Source organism: Trichechus manatus, unplaced genomic scaffold (genome assembly GCF_000243295.1).
Source record: "Trichechus manatus latirostris isolate Lorelei unplaced genomic scaffold, TriManLat1.0 scaffold00022, whole genome shotgun sequence".
In the NCBI taxonomy this organism is placed as follows: Eukaryota; Metazoa; Chordata; class Mammalia; order Sirenia; family Trichechidae; genus Trichechus; species Trichechus manatus.
In genome coordinates this window covers 15,608,035-15,633,718 of record NW_004443958.1, presented here as the reverse complement: position 1 = coordinate 15,633,718, position 25,684 = coordinate 15,608,035, and the positions used below count along the sequence as shown (strand labels likewise).

Below are 25,684 nucleotides of genomic sequence, written 5' to 3'. Positions count from 1 at the left end.
ATTTCTGTCATGGGAGCAATGGCTGACCTCCAATTAAATAGCTATTGCTCACTGAAGAAAGTATTTCTCTTCATCTCAGTTCCTTTTTCCTTCTGTTCTGGATACTCTGCTTTCCTGTGACTGCCATTTTGAGAGCTCTAAAAATAATGTGTAAAGAGACCCATTCAGTGGAGAAATCTGAGGTCAAGAAGAGTTGCTGCCTTGCATTGTTGCAGCTCTTCCCTCTGGACTGTGCAGAAAGAACAATCTACGCAGACCCAAATGGCAGGAAGTCTCTTGCTGAGTCTGGTGTGAATTGTCTAGACTCTATTTTCACATCTAAGATGTGGCGTTAACCATAATAATAGCTAACGTTTGGTGAGCATTACTCTACATTCTATTCCCGGGACCAGAAGATGATGGCCCATGGGCTGAATCCAACACAACACCTATTTTTGTATGGCCAGAGAGCAAAGAATATTTTTTACATTTTTAAAGGACTGAAAAAAAAATTAAAAGAATAACATATTTTGTGACATGTGAAAATGATACAAAATCAAATTTCAGTGTTCATAAATAAAATTTTATTGGAAAACAGTCATGTCTGTTCATTTACATGTTGTCTATATCTGGTTTACAGCTGCTTTCCCCTGAAAAGGCAGAGTCATAGTGTTAGAGACCATCTGGCCCTTCATAGAAAAAGTTTCTGACCCCTACTCCATCCTGCCAACAACCCTCCAAGTGAGCTGTCACCAGTGTTCCCATTTCACTGGTGAGGAGATTGAGTGAGGCACAGAGATTAACTTGCTCTGGTTAGCTATCACATAGATAGTAAGTGGAGTCAGGATCCATACTACCAATGCTACAGTCAGGCTACAAAAGCTGCGTTCTTGTTCTCTATGTAATACTGCCTTCTAACCTTCTGCTTTGCTCCTCAAAACCATCATTCAAAACCCAAGTGAACCAAGGCACAACAATGGGTCTCTATTCACCTGGAGCAACACAGAAAGAAGGAGATCCAGGAATAGAGGAGGAAGTGGATGTGTGGCCAATTGCCTACATGAACAACTGCCTCCTCTGCCATGAGACCAGAAGAACTGGATGGTGCCCTGCTACCATTACTGAACATTTTGATCAAAGATTCTATAGAAGAATCCTGATCAAAAGAGGGAAAATGTAGAACAGAATTTCAAATTTTCATAGACTTTCTGGAGCCATGGAGGATGAATGAACCCCCAAAACTAGTGCCCTCAGATAATCTTTAAACCTTCAGCCAAAAATATCCCCTGAAGTCCTCTTAAAATCAAACAATAGTTTAGCTTAACTAGTAAAGAATGTCTGCCTTGTGTATTATGCTCTTTTAAGAGCTATCTACATGGGATCAAATTGACAATAGCAACTGGAAAGATTGGATAGGAAACTTAGGGGGCAGTGAGTTTATGTTAATGGGGGGAGGAGCAACTCAGCAAAGGAGGGTGAGAATGGTTGCACAACTCGAAGAATGTAATCAATGTCACTGAACTGTACATGCAGAAATTGTTTTGCTGTGTATACTCTCAACAACAAAAAACTAAATTATAAAAAAAAAAACAACTGAAGCCCCATCCCCTCTGAGAAGCCTTTTTCCACTGTTCTAGCTTCTGTTAATCTGTTTCTGCTACCAAATTTCTGTATCACTCTCTGTTCTATTCCTGTTGGCTCTAAGTCATATACTATGCCAGTCTCTTATTTACCTGTGTATCTCTCCAAAGAGAAAGAAAAGCTTGTTGAGAGTGAACCATGTGCCTTTTTCCTTGCTCCATAAGGTTTTCAATGTCTCGTTTTTTCAGAAGTAGATTGCCAGGCCTTTCTTCTGAGGTGCCTCTGAGTGGATTTGAACTGCAAACCTTTTGGTTAGCAGCTGAGCGTGTTAACCATACACCACCCAGAGACTCCTGATTCAGGGGTAGGTGCTAAAAAAAATGTTAGTTTATTGAAAGACTGTGTCTTAACTGTTTGGCAAGTGTGAGTCTTCTACCCTCTACTGAAGTAAGCTCATTTACGACAGGGACAGGGATGAAAACCTCCACTTCATATGTTTCTCAGTCTCAGTCTCAAGCGTCCATTATTGTAGACCCCCTGCATTAAAAATGAAAGCAAAGACTTACCCTTGTTTATTGACAAAGGTGTTTCACCCAACCTACCAAGGGGGACTGCTTGCTTTGGGGCTCCAGACATGCCACATCAGGGTGTTCTTCCTCAGGTCAGCCACTCCAGTGCTAGCTGGGTCTTTCTACTTCTCTCCTCAAAAGCGTACATTGAGTCACCATTATCTACAGAACCAAGTCCAATATCTTCAGCTTGGCATTCAGAACCCTGGTGGGTTTGACCCCAAGGCAACTTTCCAACTACATCTTCCACTCTGTTTTCCTACATCCTGGCTTCCTCAACATTCCCTCAAACCTGCTATTCCACCCTGTGACCATGCCTTTGCCCATGCTGTTCCTCAGTCCTGTCTGCCTCCCCACTCCAAGTATCCATCCATCAGTATCTTCCAGTGCTTAGCACCATGTTGAAATGCCACTCTCTGATGACAATATCTCACTTGTCCTACAGTGCTGAACACAGCAAGTGCTCAATAATGAATTGTTCACTGCTTTGGTTACAATCCTTATCCATCCATCTGCTCTCACCTGGATCCTTTGTAACTAGATGGGGATGGGGTACCACAAGAGGTGAGGGAAAGGAGCAAAAGCCTATGCACCTTCATGTCTAGGCTCATTCATTCATCCAGCCAACATTTATTAAGCACCTGCAATGTACCAGATACTGTGTTGAGAATTTTACATATATTATCTTTCTTAATATTTACAACATCTCAGTGAGATGGATACTATTATTATCTTCATTAGACAAAAGGAAAACCTGGGCTGAGGGAGATGGTACAACTTGCCCAAGGTCATAAGCTCATTAGGCAAAAGGGGAAACTGGGCTCAAAGAGTTTGTGTATGATCTTAGAACAAAACTCATGGTCTTTCCACTATGTGTTATCACACTAAGATGAAGACCCTGCCATCAAGGGGCTCACAGACTTGGAGGGGAGATGAGTTTTACACCTTGTTCACTGATATGGTCACCCATTTATTCTACACATATATGAAGTGCCTCCTATGTGCTAAGGGTCGCTGGGTGGCACAAATGGTTTGTGCTCAACTACTAACCTAAAGGTTGGTGGTTCGAACCCCCCCAGTGGTGCCATGGAAGAAAGGCCTAGCGATCTGCTTCTCTAAAGATTACAGCCAAGAAAACCATATGGAGCAGTTCTACTATGTAACACACGGGGTCGCCATGAGTCAGAATGGACTCGACGGCAACAGGGTTGGGATTTTTGTTACACACCAGGCACTGTGCTAGGCATCAGTAACACAACAGTGAACAGCAGGCAGGGTTCCTGCCATCACAGACATTAGATTAACCTGTGGGAAACATGCAATAAACAAGTGAATGAAGAAAATAATTACAGCTTTTAATAAGTGCTATAATAAAAATAAAAAAAAAAATTATGGATAACATTGTGAAGAATGGGAATTCCAGAACATTGAATTGTACTTATGAGGAACCTGTACATAGATTAAGAGGCAGTCGTTCGAACAGAACAAGGGGAGACTGTGTGGTTTAAAGTCAGGAAAGGTGTGCATCAAGGTTATATCCTTTCACCATACTTATTCAATCTGTATGCAGAACAAATAATCTGGGAATCTGGACTATATGAAGAAGAATGGGGCATCAGGATTGGAGGAAGACTCATTAACAACCTGCGTTATGCAGATGACACAGCCTTGCTTGCTGAAAGTGAAGAGGACTTGAAGCACTTACTGATGAAGATCAAACACCACAGCCTTCAGTATAGATTACACCTCAACGTAGGAAAACAAAAATCCTCACAACTGAACAAATAAGCAACATCATGATAAATGGAGAAAAGATTGAAGTTGTTGAGGATTTCATTTTACTTGGATCCACAATCAACACCCGTCAAACGACACATTGCATTGGGTAAATCTGCTGCAAAAGACCTCTTTAAAGTGTTCAAAAGCAAAGATGTCACTTTGAAGATTAAGGTGCGCCTGACCCAAGCCATGGTGTTTTCAGTTGCCTCATATGAATGCGAAAGCTGGACGATGAATAAGGAAGACCGAAGAAGAATTGATGCCTTTGAATTGTGGTGCTGGTGAAGAATATTGAATAAACTATGGACTGCCAAAAGAAGGAACAAATGTGTTTCGGAAGATGTACAGCCAGAATGCTCCTTAGGAGCAAGGAGGTGAGACTATGTGTCACATATTTTGGACATGTTATCAGGAGGGATGAGTCCCTGGAAAAGGACATAGTGCTTGGTAGAGGAGAGGATCAGCGAAAAAGAGGAAGACCCTCAACGAGATGGACTGACACAGTGGCTGCAACAATGGGCTCAAGCATAACAACAATTGTGTTGTACACAGGGTCACAATGAGTCGGAACTGACTCAATGGCACCTAACGACAACAATATAATGAAAATAAAAGGAGTGATGTGATCAAGAGTACCTGGGAGGGATCACCAAAAGGTGTAGAGTCAAGGCAGGGCTCTTTGAGGAGCTGACATTGAAGTGAGACGTGAAGGGTGTCATGGATTGAATTATGTCCCCCCAAAAATGTGTGTATCAATTTGTCTGGGGCATGATTCCCAGTATTGTGTGGTTGTCCTCCATTTTGCGATTGTAATTTTATGTTAAAGAGAGTTAGGGTGGGATTGTCACACCCTTACTAAGGTCACATCCCTGATCCAATTGTAAAAGTTTCCCTGGGGTGTGGCCTGCACCACCTTTTATCCTAAAAGAGATAAAAGGCAAGGGAAGCAAGGAGAGAGTGGGGAACCTCATACCACCAAGAAAGCAGAGCTGGGAGCAGAGTGTGTCCTTTGGACCTGGGGTTTCTGTGTGGGGAAGCTCCTAGTCCAGGGGAAGATTGATGAGAAAGACCTTCCTCCAGAGCCAACAGGGAGAGAAAGCTTTCCCCTGGAGCTGACTCCCTGAATTTGGACTTCTAGCCTACTAGCCTGTGAGAAAATAAATTTCACTTTATTAAATACCATCTACTTGTGGTATTCCTGTTAGAGCAGTACTAGATGACTAAGACAGAATTTGGTACCGAGAGAGTAGGGTGCTGCTCTAACAGATACCTAAAATGTGGAAGCGGTTTTGAAACTGTGAATGGATAGAGGAGAGGCAGCCACAGAGTACCAGCAGCAGCAGAGGACCTGAAGTAGCAGAACCAGGAGACCAGCACGAGACGGTGAGACGGTGCTGGAGCCGACCTACAGAGCCAGACAGCTGAGTGTCTGTGCGCAGGAGGCTTCCTGGCAGAGTCGGGTGCCTTCAGGCACTTATCAGTGGAGCTACAGAGCTTTGGAACAGTTGCCCCATCCAGCAGGGCAGATGTGGGCATGAGGCCCGAGGAGCCGAGAGGCCAAGAAACCAGGAAGCAGAAGCTGAAGAGACAAGGAACACAAGAGGGTGAGCTGCCTCAGTCTCAAAATGTATGGTCAGGACCTCTGGAGTTTCAAAGAGTTGAGCCATGGCCACTGGTGTTTCTAAGGGTGGAGTCGCCACCCAGATGGACTAGAATGGTGCACCTAAAGCCGAGGGAGCAGAGTTGCCATTCCAGTGGCCTGGAAGGCGGAGCTGAGGACCCAGAGTGGAGTGGCCTCCACTCAGAATCCCGAGAGTGTAGCCAATACCTAGAGTCTGGAGGGCAGGGCCATTGTGTGAATGGGCTCAGAGAACAGAGGATTATTTTCAAGCCTTGAGGACTAATATAATGTGTTCTGCTAATTTGCTTGGTGCCTGTTATTCCTGCTTTGCCTGAAATTTCTCCCATTTGTAATGGAAATGTCTAGCCTGTGCCTGGTCTGCCATTGTACCTTTGGAAGCAGATAACTTGTATTCTGGATGAAGAAGAATTTTCGGATTTTGGACTTAGAGTTAAGACTTTTGCTATGATATGATGGGATAAATATGTTTTACATGTTGCAAGGATTTGATTTTTGGGGGGTCAAAGGGTGGAATATCATGAATTGAATTATGTCCCCCCAAAAATGTGTATGTCAGTTTGGCTGGGCCGTGATTCGCAGTATTGTGTGGTTGTCTTCTATTTTGTGATCGTAATTTTATGTTAAAGAGGATTAGGGTGGGATTGTAACACCCTTACTAAGGTCACATCCCTGATCCAATGTAAAGCGAGTTTCCCTGAGTGTGGCCTGCACCACCTTTTATCTTACAAGACATAAAAGGAAAGGGAAGCAAGCAGAGAGTGGAGGATCTCATACCACCAAGAAAGCAGTTCTGGGAGCAGAGCACTTCCTTTGGACCCGAGGTTCCTGCATGGAGAAGCTCCTAGTCCAGGGGAAGACTGATGAGAAGGACCTTCCTCCAGAGCCAACAGAGAGAGAAAGCCTTCCCTTGGAGCTGACTCCCTAAATTTGGACTTCTAGCCTACTAGACTATGAGAAAATAAATTGCTCTTTGTTAAAGCCATCCACTTGTGGTATTATTGTTAGAGCAGCACTAGATGACTAAGAAAAAGGGTAAGAATGAGATGAGCTGTGTGGGGGGTGATTTCCAGGAAGACGGAAGAGGGAAGAGCTAGTGCAAAGGCCCTGAGACATGTAATTGTTGTTGTTTGCCATCGAGTCAATTTCGTCTCATAGAGACCCTATAGGACAGAGCAGAACTGCCCCTTAGGGTCTCCTAGGCTGTAATCTTTATGGGAGCTGATATCCAGTCTTTTCTCCCACAGAGTGGCTGGTGAATTCGAACAATCAACCTTTTGGTTAGCAGTTGAGCACTTAACTGTTGCACCACCAGGGCTCGTGAGACATACAATAGAATGAACTTATTCACAAAACAGAAGGAGGCCGTTGTGGCTGAGGAGGGGGAGAGATGGGAGGCATGGTGTTAGGTGAAGCTAGGGAGCTAGACAATTGCTCTCTGTGACTCCAGCTTGCCACATCAAAAGAAGCAGTCCATCTGACATGGACGTAAGCGCTTGCTGAATTACAAGCATCCTGTAAAGATGATCGATTAGCACAGTTCCACAAATCACTATCCAGATGCTTCATTATTCCTCTTTTTTTTTTTTTAGATTTTTGAAAGGTAACAGTGCATATATAGAAATTATGAAAAACTCCCAGCAGGATTATAAGAACACCCTATAATCAAACAATTACTGTTTCTGCTGTGAAGCAAGTGAATAGCCACACTAAGTGGGATAAATAAAGACTATAGATAAGTTAAGGAGCACGGATGGCGCAGTGGTTACACACTCGGCTGCTAACCGAAAGGTTCGAACCCACCAGCCACTCCACCGGAGAAAGATCTGCTTCCGTAAAGATTTACAGCCTTGGAAACCCTATGGGGCAGTTCTACTCTGTCCTATTGGGTTGTTATGAGTCAAAATCAACTCAACAGCCGTGGCTTTGGTTTTGGTTTTGTTTTATAGATAACTTCATGTCAGTTCAGGGCAGGTTTTAGTGTGAAATAAGTTTAAGTCAGGTCAGATTTGGCTCCAAATTAGTTCAACATTGTGGTTTTCACAGCTTTGTGGATTTTAGAATTACAGATAAGGAATAGTAAACTGGTATCAGCCCCATCCTTGCTCTTCTGTCTGTCTCTCCCCCCTCCACCCTATCTCCGGGAATGCTCCCAGCACAACTGCTTGGGTTCATACCTACCTTGTTATTCTTCATTCTTCAAAGCCCAGGTCATATGTCCCCTCTGAGAAGCAACCCTTGAATGTACCTCTCTCTCCGCGTCTCCAGGGGGAGTTAATTATCCCTCGGCCTCCTGTGTACGTTGTACATTTTGTTGTCACTATTGTGAAGCTATATTGTAAGTCTGTGTGTTTATGCCTCCCTGCTCTCACTAGGTCTAAGCCCTTGAGGGCGGCAACCATGACTCACTCTTCCCTGCATTCTCAAGACCCAGCACAGTGCTTGAATGAAAAACGTCACTCAAGAAGTGTTTGTCAATAATGAGGGAAGAGCAACTCGGAAAAGGTGGGTGAGAACAGTTGCACAACTTGAAGAACACAATCAATGTCACTGAAATGTACGTGTAGAAATGGTTGAATTGGTGTACGTTCTGCTGTGCATATTCTCAACCACAGCAACAAAAATAAAATAAATTATCAAAAAAAATTTTTAAACCACAAAAAAAGAATGTCCTTTTACACAAGCCACCAATAAAGGTTGCAACAATTTTTTTCAAATGTAAGAGATAAAAAAAAAAGAGAGAAGCGTTTAGCAAATTAAATTGCACTGACTGTCCACCCAAGTCTCTCTCCCACAGCTGTGACCCTTGTTTCAAAGCATTCCCTCACCCCCATCCCTGTTTTGTGAAGGTAGGACAAGCACTGTGACCTACTCAAAAACTCAGTGGCTTAACTCAGTGCGTGCTTACTTCTCACTCAGTTTGCAGCTCAGTGTGGGTCAGCAGAGTGTTCTGTCCTTCACAGTGATTTAGGGACCCTGGCTTCTTCATTCAGTGGCTCCACCATCTTCTAAGCCTTGGATTTCTCCACTGGATCCTCTGCATCCAGTCGGCAGACAAAGGATAAGAGAGAATATGAGAGTCTTGTGGCAGGGAAGGGTCAGACCTGAAGTGGCATTCACCGCCTCTGCCCACTTGCTATTAGCTACCACTCAGTCACATGACCACACCTAACTGAAAAGGAGGCTGGGAAATTTCTTCTGGTTGTACGCCTAGGAAGAAGATGAAATGAGTTTGGTGAGCATTTATCTAGTCTCTGCCACATTCCCCATCAGCACAACTTACTTTGCAATGGGAAAACAACTTATTTTCTGTTGAAAGAACCCACCCACTGTTCAAACATTTCATAACAGCCATTTTTGTGACTCTTGAATGCCAAGTCTTACTTAGTGCAGGCCCTCTGTGAACTCCCAGGCAGCGCCCGTGATGATGACAGGTTTCAAGAATGTTAAATGTTCAGCAAACCATGCAGACACCTCCTATGATACCCTCTTATCATCCTCAGAATTGTTGCCTTCCATCATACACCTTTTGGGATTTTCTGCTTCTTGCCTGAACTCTTTGAGTAACTGGGTTCATTCTGATCAGACTTGAAGACAGAGGAGCCAACTGACCTCAAAGACTTTTCCCAGCCAAAGGGATGATCAGCAAAGAAGGGGGAAATGTGTGAACCCGAGGAAGTAAATCACAACTCATTGAAAAGGTCAAAAAAGGAAGTTCATCTGGATTAGTCACAAGCAGTTTTGTTGTTTTCTTTTTTTTAATTTTCAAATGAGGAACTCTACAAACCTGGGTGGGGTTTTCAACATGATTGGCCTAGCTGAAAAAGCGGGGGAAGTGAAAGTCAAAGGGGGGAATGGAAGTTGATTTGAGGGGCAAAAAGTTATATAATCACAAATGTTCTTGCTTGTTTTTCAAGTCATTAAGATCTGTGTTTCAAACAGAAAATCTCTGATGAGTTAGTGAGGTGGTCATGAAAATAGGCCACTCTGATCTCCTGCTGTGAAAAAGATAGTTGACTGGACGCTACAGCTGCTGGATTCAGGACTGCATTCGCATGAAAGCCACACTTCCTGTGGGCTGCTACCAGGCATGACTAAGCATGACAAGGATAGGCCCATTCCTGCAGGACACACGACTGCTCTGATGGGCACTTTTGGTTCAAGGACTCCCCACTGGCCTGACCAAAACCCCCAGCCTAGAACTGAGCCTCTGATTCTCTTTCTCCTCACTCTTCCTTCCTCCTCTCCTTTCACAGGTGTGAGACCTACATTGATACATGAAGGCTCTCCTTGCCTCCTCTACATCCTTCCTCTTTTCCTTCACAGGTGTTTCCTTCAATAAATCTCATGCACGTCTAATCCCTTCTTAGTGTGTGCTTCTCAGAGGACCCAAACTTCCACATTGGTCCATTCAGACTTCTAGGTGATCAAGTCAGAGAGCTTTTTAAATGTCTCCTCCTACCTTTCATTTGAATTTTATTTGGAGGGTTGGAAGGAACTGAGAAGAACAATCTTTCTCATACTCCTTGACCAAAGAACTGCTGACTCCTGAAAGAACTCTCAGTCCACAGTGAGGAACCATAACAATAATTACCACAACAAAATCATTTCAGTTTTCACTCTGCAATAGCAAGCTAAACGATATGTGTGAATGTTTGAATGCTCACTTTGAGATTAGGTAGCTCAGAATGGCAAGGTGACTTGCCCCAAGCGCCGGTGTGTTAGTGCAGAGGTGTGGTAAAGATTGCCCTCACCTGGCTCCTGGTCCCGCAAGCACGCCATGTTGCCACACTATGTAACTCCTTATTTCATACTCAATGGTAGGACAAAATCAGTTCTGGCAACCTGGAGTGACCATTTGGAGTGACATATTCAGTCCAATCAACCCAAAAGATTTTTTGTTTTCTGCAAGCCAAATAAATAAATAGATAAATAAATCTCAATTCCACTGGGGTTTTTTTAACCACCTTTAATTGGCTAGTATAATCACGCAAAGTTGTTTTCAGCAACATGAGGCCCCATCTGGTTGTGAATAGATCCCCCACACCCAGCACGGTGCCAAGAATGTGGAAGGAACTTCACAACTACGGACGGATTGTTGTTGGATGGGCTGATATTGGGGTTTCCCAAATCTAGTTTTCAAAGATGACAACTACAACTGTTCCTGTAAAAAGTACTCATTTCAACTGCAAACGGAAGAATATAACATGTTGGCAAAAGCAATTACAGATAGAATGTATTGAGTCCTTTCTAAGTGCCAGACACTGCACTAGAGACACCCTCAATTATTGCCTCATTTTGCAGACGAAAAATTGAGGCTTGGAGAAATTAAGAAATTTACCCAAAATGTCATACCTAATACGTGACAGAAATCAGATCCAACCCAGATTAGTCACCCACTTTGCCATTCTATCTCCTTCCCAGGAATACTGTAGATATGGGCACAAAAATCTCCACTTTGGCTTAGCAATGGGGATAAACACGATTGAAATCATGAAAAATCCAGTAACAATCACATATTAAAATATATATATTTTCCAGTTCTTCACCCAGACTAGATTAACAAAGTGATATCTAGGAAAGGTACTTAGACCTCCAACTCTATGAGTTAAATAAGAGAAGTTTATCATTAACTCACTAAATGCTTTATAATGGATGCTTTCAAGGCACGTGGTGCATTTTAAATTATGTCTGTTAAATATTTTCTGCAGATCCTTGTTATGTTTGTGACATACTTAATAGGGGAGCTTGAAAAACCATAAGGAACTGCCCAGAGAGAGGGTTAAAGGGAACAAGATTATTTTGAGTTCCAGTCTTGCCTGGGATGGGCCTGGTCGTACCTGTGCACACAGTCCTTGAGTGCTCCATCAGCCTCACACACACTGTTCTATCCTGGACCACATGGGATCTCTCAACCCATCCCCAAGGCTGGAAAAAGGACAGTATGGTGGGTCATACTTCTTAATGTGTTACCAAATCAAGGAAGAGACATCTTCAAACAGGAAGAATAGCTCCATTGACACCTAAATCAGACCCAGAAAAATGACAGAAGCAGACGAGTCAACGGGGAAAAGGCAAAAAGAAAGACCTTCTTTTCATTATTTATTCATTCATTGCTTTACTCAGTCCCCAGCAAATATACAAAATACTAAAAAAAAAATTTTTGAATGTATACTGAGTGCCTATTTTATGACAGGCACTGTGCTAGGAACTGGTGAACAAAATCAACACGTTCTCTATCCATGAAAAATAAAGAGGGACAAGAAAGGAGATATGGCAGACCCTGCCTACCCAGTGGCCATACTCCCTCTTCACTTGTTCCAGCCCCAGGAGATGGGCTATGATTTTTCTAAGCCGCTCATAGTAACTCCACTCCCTTTCACTGTGATTGGTTTAGGGCTGGACCTGTGACACACTTCTGGGTGATGCTATGTAAGAGAAAGTTTGCAAGGGCCCTTCTTAGAAAATTTCCCTCCCCTCAAAAAATATAAACACATGTGGAGGAGACCTTTTTGCCACCTGCCCCTTTCTCTCTTGGCTGAGATGAGCTCCTGAGAGGACATGATGCTTGGAGCAGAGGCAGCCATATTGCAACCATGAGGGGAGCCATTGCTGAAACACAAAAGATAGAAGAACAGAGAGATGTGCAGGACGTGGGTCCTTGATGGTACCCAAAGCTGACATGCATCAGAGTTCAGCAACCATGTGATCAGCACAGACAGGCTTGACCCTTGCTACAATTTGTGGAGTATCATGTTCTATTCATACTTACAAAAATAAAGATAAAATAAGGTCCATTCTACACTACCAAAGCACACTTGTCTTGTTCTTTTGACCCCATCATATCAAAAGAAAAAGAAACACTCTTCCCCTACACACCACACCACCAAATCCAAGAAACTAGACTATCTCTTTAATATCTTTTCTAGGAAACCACTTATTCTAGATAGATATATCATATTACAAAGGTCCTACTTGAGTGATAAGCAAAGGGTCAGTCCAGTCTCCCAAATTCCAAGTTTTCTCACCACAAAGTAGTTCCAGAGTTACGTAGAGAAGCTGCACCGGTACCAGTTGCCATCGAGTCAACTCCAGTTCATGGCAGCCCCATGTGTGTCAGAGTAGAACTACACTCCATAGGATTTTTAATGGCTGATTTTTTTGCAAGTAGATCACCAGGCCTCTGGGTGGACTCGAACCTCCAACCTTTTGGTTAGCAGCCGAGTACACTAACCGTTTGCACCACCCACAGACTCTAGAGAAGGTGCACAGTTACTAGGAAGCAGGAGCTAGAGGGGAAAATATGTGGGAGGGCTCTCCCCACTCATACTTTGTAGAGAAATATTATAACCAAACACAAACTCTGAGGCCACAGATTTCCCTATAAGCACACTGTCTCTGCCAGGAAAATACTGCTTATCTTCAACACTGGAAAGAAATGAAGGCAAGAGCTTTGCCTAGAAAGTTCAAGAATATTTACAGTCAGCTGCTGTGGTTTAGCACAACTCTTTGGATTCACACTCCTCAGATCATCTAGTTAAGGGGTGCAACCCGCGAGCCAAATATGGCCCGCCACGTGTTTTTGTAAATTAAGCTTTACTGGGACGCACCCGCGTCCATTTGTTTACATGTTGTCCATGGCTGTTTCCACACTTGTTTTTGTTGTCAGTTGCTGTCAAGTCAATTCTGACTCATGGCAACCCCATGTGTGCAGAGTAGAACTGCTCCACAGAGCAGTGACCTTTTAGAATCAGATTGCCAGGCCTGTCTTCCAAGGTGTCTCTGGGTGAGTTCGAACTGCTAACCTTTTGGCTAGTAGTTGAGCATTTAACAATTTGCACCACCCAGGGACTCCATTTCACTCTGTTGTCGTTAGGTGCCATCGAGTTGGTTCCAACTCATAGCAACCCTATGTGCAACTGAATGAAACACACCCGGTCGTGCGCCACCCTCACAATCTTTTCTATGCTTGAGCCCATTGTTGCAACCAGTGTGAATCCATCTTGTTGAGGGTCTTCCTCTTTTTCACTGACCTCTACTTTACCAACCATGATGTCTTTTTCCAGGGACTAGTCCCTCCTGATAACATGTCCAAAGTACGTGAGAGGAAGTCTCATCATCATCGCTTCCAAGGAGCACTCTGCCGGTACTTCTTCCAAGACAGACTTGTTTGTTCTTCTGGCAGTCCATGGTATCTTCCATACTCTTCGCCAGCATCATAATTCAAAGGCATCAATTCTTTTTCGGTCTTCCTTATTCATTGCCCAGCTTTCACATGCATATGAGGTGATTGAAAATACCATGGCTTGGGTCAGGTGCACCTTAGTCCTCAAAGTGACATTGCAAGAGAGATTGTTTGGCCCACAAAGCCTAGAATATTTACTGTGTGACCCTTTATAGAAAGGGATTGCCAGCTGTGGCCTAGTATAATAATATCAGCAATAATTATCAGTTATTGAACATCTACGTTCATCACCACTTTTAGGCCTCAGGACCTCTGAAGTACCCAACCCCATTTTTTCTAAAAAGAAGGAAAATGAAGCTTAGAGAACTTTAATAACTTGCCCAAGGCAACACAGATAGAGCAAAGATTTAAACCCAGAAGTTACATTCATTTCATGAATATTTATTGAGGACCTACTATGTGCTGGCCATGTGCTAAATGCAAGGAACACAATGATGAACAATAACATTGTACAATCTTTGCCCTCGTGGAACTTATAGTGGGTGAGGAGAGATTGATACTAAACAGATAATCATACAAATGTATGTATTATATCAGATTACCAATTATGATAAAGGCTCTGGGAGAAAAGTTATACGGTATTAGGGAAAAAAACAAACAAACAGGGACCCAGGTTAAGTCGTACCCGTGAAGGCTTTATTGGAAGGTACAATCTCAGGGCAGCAAGAGAAAAAGAAAAGGGGAAATGAGGCAGAGAATGAGGAAAAACAAATACAAGGTGGTGTTTTACCAAGCTGGCCACACCTCACAAGAAAATATAGCCAATGGCTCAGAAGGATGGGCCATCCGGAACAAGTGGGTCTTGGAGAGTCCATCCAGGGGAAGAAAAGGAGAGAGATCCACCTGCAGGCTCCTCATCTCCTGACTTCTCTGGGGAGGGCTGAGACAGCCTGAGGTGTCAGGAGGCCAGGTGATGGACAGTAGGTAGGCTCCCCATTGAGCAAGTTGACAAGGCACAGAAGGTCAGATGAAGCTGAGGAAATTTAGAAGACTCTCAAACTGGGTCACTCAGGCACCCAGGTCAGGGAGTCTTCCTGAGGAAGTGCTGTTTCAATTGAAACCTGAAGAATGAAGTGAATGAATGGAAGGAAACAGAACTTACGTTGAGGGGAAGGCAAGTGTAAAGGCCCTAAGGCAGAAAAGAGGTTGGCATATTTGAGGAACTGAAAAAGACCTGAGGATCAGGAGTCAGGTCTATATACCTGATCCACCACTTACAAAATCTGTGACCTGGGGCAAGTTTCAGAACCTCTCTCAGCCCCTGTTCCCTCAACTGTAAAATGAAGAACATAACAGCTCCTACATCATAGGTTTGTTGTAAGGATTAAAAAACATCATTCACTTACAACAGTTAACAGAATGTCTGCCTCATAAGAAGCAAACAATAATGTTAGCCATTATTTTTTATGATTATTATGCTAAGCCTCGGAAGAAGGCCCTGGTGATCAGTTCCTGAAAGGTCGCAACCTTGAAAACCCTATGGAGCAGTTCTACTCTGCACACATGAAGTTGCCATGAGTATGAATAGATTAGGTGGGTAGGGGTCAGGACTTCTGGTCAGAACTCCTGCTGAGAATTTGCATTTCTAACAAGTCCCCGGGGGATGCTAATGCTACTGGTTAGGGAACAATTCTGAGAACCAACCACTAGTAGAGCAGTGGTTCTCGAAATGTATTATACATAAGAATTACCTGGGGATCTTGTTAAAATGTAGATTCTGATTCAGTACATCTGGGGTGGAAATGCAAATTCTCAGCTGGGGTTCAAACTGGAACGAACCAGTTTAAAGCCCTGATATGGGTTGGATTTTTAGTTTTTACTGTTACTACTTACACTGGTGTATTGAATTAAAATAGCCGAAGGATGGCCCTGGAATTAGCATTGTTAACAAACTTCCCGAGATAGTTTACATTATAGTTCACCAAACAAAAAAAACTTATTACCTTCGAGTGGATTCCAACTCAAAACAATCCTATAGGACCGAGTAGACCTGCCCTATGGGTTTCCAAGGAGCAGCTGATGGATTTGAACTGATGACCTTTGGTTAGCAGCAGTAGCACTTAACCACTGGGTCACCAGAGCCCCATTATACTTCAAAGTTCTCTGTAAAATGGTTGTGTATCCCCACCCTTGCCATCCTCCTTGTCGGTTGAGTGAACTTCCCTATCTTATTGCCAGGCTTGGCCAACTGACTTGCTTTGAGCCACATCCTTGCAGAAGTTGAATGTGATTGCGTAGCTGACCATGGCCCCTTGCACTCCTTCCTTCTGCCAAGAGAACAGCACGTTGGCCGTAGGAGCTGCTCCTTCAGGCGGGGTCACAGACTAAGGAGACATACAGGGCTGACCCACAGTCAACAACCTGAAGCAGAGCCACAGCTGAACTTTCAGCACCAGGTGACATGAAGGGGAAGGAAATGTTAGTTGTTATAAGCCACTGAGATTTAGGAGTTCTTTGTTATGCAGCAAAACTGATTGATACACTGCCTACATCAATCTTCTCCACAGAAAATTATGAAAATATAAAGCCCTGCAGGTCTGCTCTGGGCTCTTAGGGGAGCTCCTTTTCTATAGGGATGGGTATCTTGGCGGTGACTCAGGGAGATACAAGTATGTAAATCAGGGCAGGGGATGTGGGAGATTAAAGTATCAACAAATTAGCTCTTCTAGTTCATAGTGAGGATGGCACAGGACTGGGCAGTGTTTTGTTCTGTTGTACATAGGGTTGCTATGAGTCAGAACCAACGTGACACCACGTAATAGTAACAGCTATGCTAAGAAATGCCTAGAACAAACATGAACGTAATCACTAAAATCTCCACACGCTCTTCGGTAGCATGGACAGCCCCTTCCTGGCTGGGACACACAACCCTCCATCTGCCTGTACCACCTGGGTGATTTCTGTTCCCTGTTCCCTTCTGTGCATCTCCAGATGGGCATTTTCATTTTCTGCTGATAGCAGAGATATGGGAGTACTCCTCTGACACATATGGGGTGGCCATGAATTGGAATCAACTAAGAAGCAACTGGTTTGGTTCTTAAAACTAGAGGTCTCCCAGCATAGGGATCCAGGGAGGGCCTAAGGGGGAGGAGGAATAAAGACAAGAGGTGGCAATGAACAAATAATGACAGATCCATATGGCAGCAAACAGCTGAGTCAGCATCATCTCTCACTGGGGCTTCCCTTTAATTTCATGACTGGCTTACTCTCCTGGGAGCCAGTCCTTGAACAACATGATAACAACAACACAAAACTCATTAATTGGGTATTTACTATGAGCCAAGCAATATGCTAAGGATTTTACATACATTTCCTCTTAAAAAAAAAAAACCCACAGTTGCCATCAAGTCAATTCCAACTCATGGCAACCCCATGTGAGTCAGAGCAGAACTGTGCTCCACAGGGTTTTCAATGGCTGGCTTTTCAGAAGTATCTCACCAGCCCTTTCTTCTGAGGCAGTGGTGTCATTACGGGGATGTGGGGGTACAGACCGCACCAGGTAACACTGTCAGAGGGGGCGACACCAAAACGACTGTCTATAAAATTTTTCATGCAGTGTTTCAGCAGAAATTTATTATTTTTTATAAAAATAACACTATAGTTAGTTATAACAACAAAAACATTTTTCATAAGCCCAGCTTACATGTATTGCTATACCTGCAAGGCTAAAAGCTCTATGCTAATTTACTTTTCGAATCGTCTAATGCTGTCACTATTATCCAATTACAATGATGCTTCGAATCACATGGTTTCGTCTCCATGCACTACAAGTGCTCACTGTTGTTTTTGTTGCTGCCAGTGTTTTTATAGTTGCTGATTTTGTCAAATTTTCTGTTCCTTTAGCTACAGTATTGTGGTAATTAGTATTTGTGAACCTATCTCAATAACCTTTTTGAGAATGAAGTAGTATTTAAAGGAAAGAAAGGAGTGATACGGGAATTACGATTTACAAGTAACATTGGTATAAAAAACATTAGTAAGGATTCTGTATGGTCTGGTACAGGAGGAGGCCCATGGGGGGTGGGAGGGAATGATACCATAAGTTACTGCACTGGGTGACACCAACCCTAGTAACGAGTAACGTCACTGTTCTGAGGTGCTTCTGCATGTACTCAAACCTCCAACCTTTCGGTTAGCAGCCAAGCATGTTAACTGGTTGCACCATCCAGGGACTACTCCTTTTTTAGAACCTCCCTCAAATCCTGTGAGGTAGGAACTGATTATCTTCATTTTATAGATGAGGAACCAGTTTCAGAAAGGGGACATAACCTGCTTAGGATCACCGAGCTGTTACTGGCAATGCTGGGCATCAAACTCAAGGTCACCTTTGCCACATTGTACTGTTACAACACGCTGGAGCGCTTCTAGCCTGATAAACGATGATGGCAATGACTATGATGAGTAACAGCCATGGTTTTCTGGAATGGTGCCCTGAAGTCATCACTGTCTCCTATGTCCTCCTCCCTTCATCTCCTTCCCTCCTGGGACCACCATGCTCCTGACTCCAGGTCATCTTCTCAGAAGATTATGACAGCTACCAAGGAGAGTTTCTCATGAATCAGAGAGTGCCTCTGAAACCTTTGTAACTCACCCTTCTCTGGGGGAAAATGCAGCTACAACATACTCAATAACAAGTCAGAGGCCTAGGTTTGAGTCCATAATTTGTCACTAACTATATGACCTTAAGCAAGGCATTTAACCTCAGTGAGTTTTAGTGGGTAAATGATTATTGTTAATGTTAGCTGCCATCGAGTCAGCCCCTGACTCATGGTGACCTCAAGCACAGTGGGATCAGACCATTGTGATCCATAGGGTTTCCATTGGCTGATTTTCCAGAAGTAGATCACCAGGCCTTTCTTCCTAGTCTGTCTTAGTCTGCAAGCTCCACTGAAACCTGTTCAGCATCATAGCTACACACAAGCCTCCACTGACAGATGGGTGGTAGCTGGCCAGGAATCGAATCCGGGTCTCTGGCATGGAAGGAGAGAATTCTACCACTAAACCACTAATGCCCTCAGGTAAATGACACCTGTCATACAAACACATCATATTCTTTTTTTTTTAAATTGTACTTTAGATGAAGGTTTACAGAACAAACTAGTGTCTCATTAAGTAGTTAGTATACATATTGTTTTATGACATTGGTTAACAACCCCACAACATGTCAACACTCTCCCTTCTCAACCCTGGGTTCCCTATTACCAGCTTTCCTGTCCTCTCCTGCCTTGCAGTACTTGCCCCTGGGCTGGTGTGCCCCTTTGGTCTCATTTTGTTGTATGGGCCTGGCTAATCTTTGGATGAAGGGTGAACCTCAGGAGTGACTTCATTACTGAGCTAAAAGGGTGTCCGGGGGCCATACTCTCAGGGTTTCTCCAGTCTCTGTCAGGCCAGTAAGTCATCATATTCTTGGATGGTGGCTGTGATGGTCACATCCTAGCTCTTCCTACCTTCTCCCACCACATCCTCTCTCTGAAGAGATTCTTCTTCCACTTTCAACTCTATTTCCTACACGCGGTCCACAAGCTCAAACTCCAGTGTTCCGAGGAAAAACTCTTCCCAAGACTCTAGGCTCACCTGGTACCCACCGTGCTTTGTCTAAGTCCTTTCTCTCCTTAGAGCACAGCAGTACAGTACAGTTCTGGGGTATGAATTAGTTCTGGAAAGCCTGTTAAGGAGCCCTAGTGGTGCACAGGTTAAAGTGATTGAGTGCTAACCAAAAGGTCACCAGTTCGAAACCACCAGCAGCTCCGTGGGAGACAGATGTGGCAGTCTGCTTCCATAGAGATTTACAGCCTGGGAAACTCGCTGGGGTTGCTATGAGTCAGAACTGACTCGATGGCAGTGGTTTGGAAAGCCTTTAAAACCCGGATTGCTGGGCCCCATCCCCCGGGTTTCTGATTCTGTAGGTCTGGGTGAGGCCAAGAATTTGCATCTTAACAAGTTGCCAGAGTCTCTGGGTGGTGAAAACAACATGTTCTGCTGCTAACTGAAAGGTTGGAGATTTGAGTCTGACAGAGGCACCTCGGAAGAAAGGCCTGGTGATCTACTTCTGAAAAATCAGCCACTGAAAATTCTATGAAGCACAGTTCTACTCTGACACACATGGGGTTGCTGTGAGTTGGAGTCGCCATGAGTCAGGGTCGGCTCCATGGCAGCTGGTTTTAATAAATTGCCAGGTGATGCTGATGCCGTTGGCCCTAGGACCACTTTGAGAACCACTGGTATACTCTATTGTATTTAACAAGCACCTGCAGAACTAGGATTAAGCAATCAGGCTGCCTCAAGTTAATTCCTAGCTCTTTCCAGCTATGCAGCCTTGGGCAAGTCCATCTCTCTGAGTCTCAGTCTGCTCACCTGTAAAATAGAGATGATGGTGTGCTGGCCTCATAAGGTGGCTGCAAGGAATGCTCCAGCATGTGGGCCTTCAGCTCTACACCTGGCACTTAGCAAGTGCTTAGTATATCTGACTTGTAATTCCAGGGATTCTAAAGCCCCTGGGGCCCTCTATCCTTCATCCCTTTACTAGGATACACTCCACACCTCTACCCCAGAAAGAACATCTATTGTTGTTATTGAATATGTCTCTATCCCATGAGCTGCAAACTGGTAATTAAATAAGACAATGAGCCAAATATTCCCAACACTTGGGCTGGTGGCTGAGAAAAAGTAAAGCTTCTTAGATGGTCACGGTAGGGAAAGAGCTCAGGACAGGGAGTCAGAAGACCAGAATTTGGATCCAGGCTCTGCCAGTTCCTGGCTAGGTAACCTTAGGCAAGTTTAATGTCATCTCTGACACTCAGTTTCCTCACCTGTTCAATGCAGACAGTAACGTCCACCTTAAACTAATAGAGCTGCCAGATTTTTTTGTAAGCTGCGGTCCTCTTAGTTGTGAGAAACCCAGCAGCTACCTAAATATTTGTGTCCCTTACTGCTCTGGGCAGTTGAGGTGGCACTGCTGATAAGCCGGGCCCAGTCACTGTTCCCTGCCTCCTGATGGTGCCACCACCTGGATTCTGTTACATAATGTACCCTCACTTCTGAGAAAGGCCAGGTCACTCCACCCAGCCAACATTTCCCAGCCCCCACCTACCCGTGTTTCCAGGGAATGCCGTTGTCCTATGTACCCACCTGCGGTCCATTCCAAAAGAGTAATGTTTAGCAAAAGCTAAGTAGAGCCACAGTCAGCTTGGGCCACAAAGCCCAAGAGAGATGAAGCCCATGATGATGCATCCATTTTCCTTCATCTTCTCCCGACTCTGAGAAGTCAGTTTCAACAGTCACTGGCCACGCTTTCAAAGACCTCAGAAAATCACACAAGAAGGCCCTATGGACTGTTTTTATCATTTTGTTCCATTTCTCCTGTTTGCTTAGTAATCCTGGTAGATAGCTTCGTGCAAACAGAAAGCTTTTAATTCTATTGAGTTCTCGCCTGGGACATTGGATACTTAGGGTTCATGGGTAGGTGGAGAAAATACTTCAGGTTTAAACTTCATTGTAAATGGACTTATAACAGAGGAAACAACACCCATTGACCATTCATTTATTCACTTGACAAACACTGACCAAATGCTTACTGGATGGCAGGCAGAGTTTTCCAGTGTTGGGGATACAGCAGAGAACAAGGCAAAATCTGTGCACTCGTGGATCAGATACCTAATCAGGGAACAATCTCGATGACACATATAATTGATGGCAGAAACTTTGGCCAATGAGCACTGGCTGTGTCCTCAGTAAGACGGATTGATCAAGGTATGAGTGCAGAAAGAACAAAACTTAAAGAAGACACCTCTCCTTGCTTTTTCACTGTGTCACAAGATACTGTGCCCCTTTATACAGATCAGGAAACAAGTGATGGAAAATGTTTTGTCCAGTTCTTTACATTGGCCATGTTACATAAGCCATTTGTGTGTTTATTCATTCGCTTGTTGGGACCTTTATACGTCCCCATTTCTAAGTATACTGCAGTGACAAGATCACTTGATCTAGTGGAGACAGGTAATTACCGTTCAGAATAATGAGTTATAGGAGACTGAGAATAATAGGGTACAAGGGGAACAAGATATATAAAACTTGAGTGTGCTTGGCAATATGACTAACATATACTGGGACAGTTTCAATGTTTACACATATTCATGTAGCCTTCATAACAACCCTACCAGGCGGGTAATACTATAAGCTCCACTTTATAGCTGGAAAATTGAGTCACAGAAACATTAGATAATTGACCCAGGTCACATAGCTAGTAAGTGCCAGATATGAGGAGGGAACCCAGGTAGTGTTTAATGGCTGTGTTTTTGGCCTCTCCAACTCTCTGATGAGCATTAACGATACTTAGATATGATAAGAGCTCAACTTTGCTGACAGCCCAGATTCTCTCGCCCCACAAAAGCCCTCAGAAAACAAAACTACTGATCCAATGGGATTCATTCCAGGGCTAGGAGAGGCCAGCAAGAGGTTTTCCAGGATTGGGTACCCATAAAGGTTCAATGCCCTTTGTGCCAGAGAGGCAACATCATATAGAACAAAAATACTAGGATACTGAGAGACAAAGACCTGGTTTCTCCCCCAGCTCTGGCACTCCCTGGCCATGTGACCTCTAGTAAGTTCCTGGACTCTGGTTCCTTTTCAGTTCAATGGGAGAAATGATACAACCTCAGGACATGATATGAGTGGGTTAGATGTAAGTATACTTTATAAATTGCCATTGGAGTGGTATATTTCTTATCTTTCTTAGTACCATTTTCATCATTGTCATTGACATCGTCATCACTGGAGGCTTTGCCCAGGGTAAGCAGTGTGAAGAGTGTGAATGAGGCTGGGCTCAGAGTCCTGAGTCCAAGGTCACCACGGTAGGCACAGCCCAAAGCCCTAGAGAAAAAGAGAGCCCGGCAGAGTCTGGATCCAGAAGGGGAATCATCACATCAGTGCAGCTGCTCCTTGATGACCTGGTATGAAGTAGGTACGCTAAGGAGGTACTTTACAAAGACCAGCTTAGAGCTGCCACACTTCCCCGCTGACCCGCACAGAATTACCACACCCAGTGCCATTAAATGATCCTATTTGCATAGGCACTGTGTCCCCGTTAGCTAAGGCGATAAGAAATTCTTTCTCAGCATTGATGCGGTGACATAGCATACTCCCTAGAGTTTTGTATTTTTGGTTTCTCTTGCATCTCCGGTCTTTTTCACACAATCCCCACTCTTCATTCTCCCTGCTATGCTGCCCAGGTAACTAGCTTTTCTTGCCTGCTTCCAGGCATGTCGCAGATGGGCGCTCGCCATAGGCTTAGCTCCAATTAATTCTTTGTTTTGTTTGATTTCTAGCCAACAGCCAGCAACTCCCTAGGTTTTACTCCCAGTTGCTCAAATAAATAAACCAAATGTTAATTTGTTGCTCATCGGTTAAGATAAAGGGCAGAAATGGTGTAACCAGAAAGAATCGTGTTTTTCTAGGCTTCCATCGTAGCTCAGTAGTGGTGTTGGGCTTTGTTTTGGTTTAGTGGGGGGGAGGGGGTCCCCCTTCTTTAATGTCCATTATTTCATTTGATTCTCCTGATAGCCTGGCAAAGTAGGCAGGACAGGAATTATTCTCCATGTTTCACAGAGAAGGAAACCAAGCTTGGGGAAATCAAATAACTTGTCCAAGGCCACACAGCTCAGAGGTAATTAACTGAGGCAAGAACTCAGTAAAGGAACCCTGGTGGCACAGTGGTAAAGTGCTTGGCTGCTAACTGAAAGGTCGCTATGAGTCAGAATCGACTTGATGGCAATGGGTTTTTTTTTTTATTCTTCTTCTTCTTTTAGAACTCATTAAACTTCACTCCAGGTTCAATGAAATTGTTGCGAGTGAGAGTCTGGCTTCATTTCCCATCATATGATCACATGGGATAACTTTACATGATATGTTTCCAAAAGACATAGACATTTTCTAGATTTCCCAGAATATGTTCTGTGGAACAGCAGTTATGTGAGATGCACTATAAGAAAACAATTCTTTGCTGACGGCCCAGCAAAGGTTTGTAATATGTTATATATCACATCCTTGTCTTGGAGAGGCACATGTTGATTAGCAGATTAAGGGCTCTGAGACATCCTGCTGTACAGGACTTTTTTTTTTTTGACACAGCATTGTCCAAATATATTTGAGTACACAAAGTATTATTTTATTAACTCCTATTGATTTCTTTCAAAACAAGTATTCAGAGAACATGCTGTGAAAGATGCCAATCTAATGATCCTCAGTGCAACCCCAAGGGGAAAGCAAAATAGGTACTCCTGCCTTCTTATAGCTGAGGAAGCCAAGGCCCACAGCTTGTATAATGACTGGCCTGCTGTCCCTGTTTGGTGGTGGAGACAGAGCTCTTCCTAGACTACTGTTTATGCGCCACCACCCAACAGGGAATGTGTCTGATTAAGTGCTTTATCATCGAGCATAGATTAAGTCCTTTAGGTAGGTACGAAAGAGGAATGCAATGGTAGCTGGAGTCCCCTGGATGGCTTCCTGGAGGCTTTTCTTCTTCTTTCTACCCAGAGCCTGAAGTAGCAGATGATCATGGTGGCCTTTGGTGGAAAAAAACCATCTTTTCTGGTTTTCACTACTTTCAGCCCATTTGACAAGGCTGCAGTAGGAGCTGGCCCCTTTTCTGCCCCAAAGAAGGACCATTAAGCAAAAGTCACTTGCTCTTCTAGATGGAACCATCCTCTGAAACTTGCTTTGTCTGACATACCCCGTCTTTTCTCCTCCAGTTGGGAATGCACAAAACACATCTTCCATCTGGACCTTTTTTAGACCATTCTCCCCAAGGCTGGTGTTAGGTTCCTGTATGTGGCAGCTTGTGTGGCTAGTGGCCTCCCCACCATGCATGTGATAGGTCCACAGGGTTGAACTAGCACTCTCTATGAGGGCTCTCCCATTTGCTGAGCAAATGATTTCCTGTTTCAGTTCATGAGGTTGTTTTTTTGTTTGCCCAGGGCAAACATCCACCCATCACTGGTTGCCTTGGTGCAGGTGCTGTAAGAGTCCCCCACTGTGGAGACCCTGCTCACCTCTTTCTTTCCCCAGAAGAGGTCACTGCCTGATTAAGAAAAACAGTAGCGTTACCCCTGCCCCCAGGCCTCCACTGCCATCAACCCACAGTTCCTCAGTGGTTAATAAGCAAACCCAAAAAGTCACCCTATTTTCCTAATGTTCTTGCCATTGATTTTCTCATCATTATAATTGTGAAAAATATGCATGGTACCATCTGATTATCACCTCGTCGGTCTTGCTTTGCAAAGACCCCAGCATGACAATCATTTTATTTGCTCTTCAAAATGATCCTCGGCTGCTGCTTAGCATAGTTTATTGACGAGCAGACTGAAGGACAAAGAGATGAACCGGCTTACACAAAGACTATCAACTGCTAAGTTTGGATGAGAACCCATGTCTCCTGATAAGCAGCTCAGGTGCTGAGAGAAAAGATGTCAGAGTTTCATTTGCTGAGCCACTCTTCCAAGGCAGAAGTGAAAGACTGGGGTGCGGTAACACTTCAAGTTGAGAAGTGCAGTCAGATGGGAGGTGAAGACAGATGGAGATGATTTGACAGCCAGTGGTTTAGCTAGAGGGCAGCTCAACGTTCTTTCAACTCCAGGATCCTCTGAAAGCAAACAATGGAAACCATGGTATAAAGGGAGTAGCAGGCAAAGGCACCCACCAAGCTCAGGGCCAGTCATGGGGATGGGATCAAAGAGCAGACCAATGCTTCATGGATTGAATGCAATGCCTAAGACACATAGTATGTCACTCTGAGTCCTTGTATCAAGCAACAGAAAATTGCAGTGGTGGGGGGTGATTTATTAGAAGTTTATCAGAAGTTCATAGCAACAGGAGACTTCGAAAACAGGAACTATTGCA

General features: G+C 43.9%; 1 long non-coding RNA gene across 2 annotated transcripts; it reads right to left on the bottom strand.

Annotated features, from left to right (window-relative positions):
* Positions 1 to 7,481: 7,481 nt before the first annotated feature.
* On the bottom strand, positions 7,482 to 13,304 carry LOC111819953 (uncharacterized). 2 transcript variants are annotated; one of them, XR_002823528.1, is made up of 4 exons: positions 11,388 to 13,304; positions 10,302 to 10,452; positions 8,456 to 8,584; positions 7,482 to 7,840 (listed from the first exon to the last, which is right to left on the bottom strand). It is a non-coding gene; the product is annotated as an uncharacterized LOC111819953 (long non-coding RNA). The 2 variants fall into 2 exon arrangements; XR_002823527.1 differs by having other exon boundaries at positions 8,456 to 10,452.
* Positions 13,305 to 25,684: the final 12,380 nt, after the last annotated feature.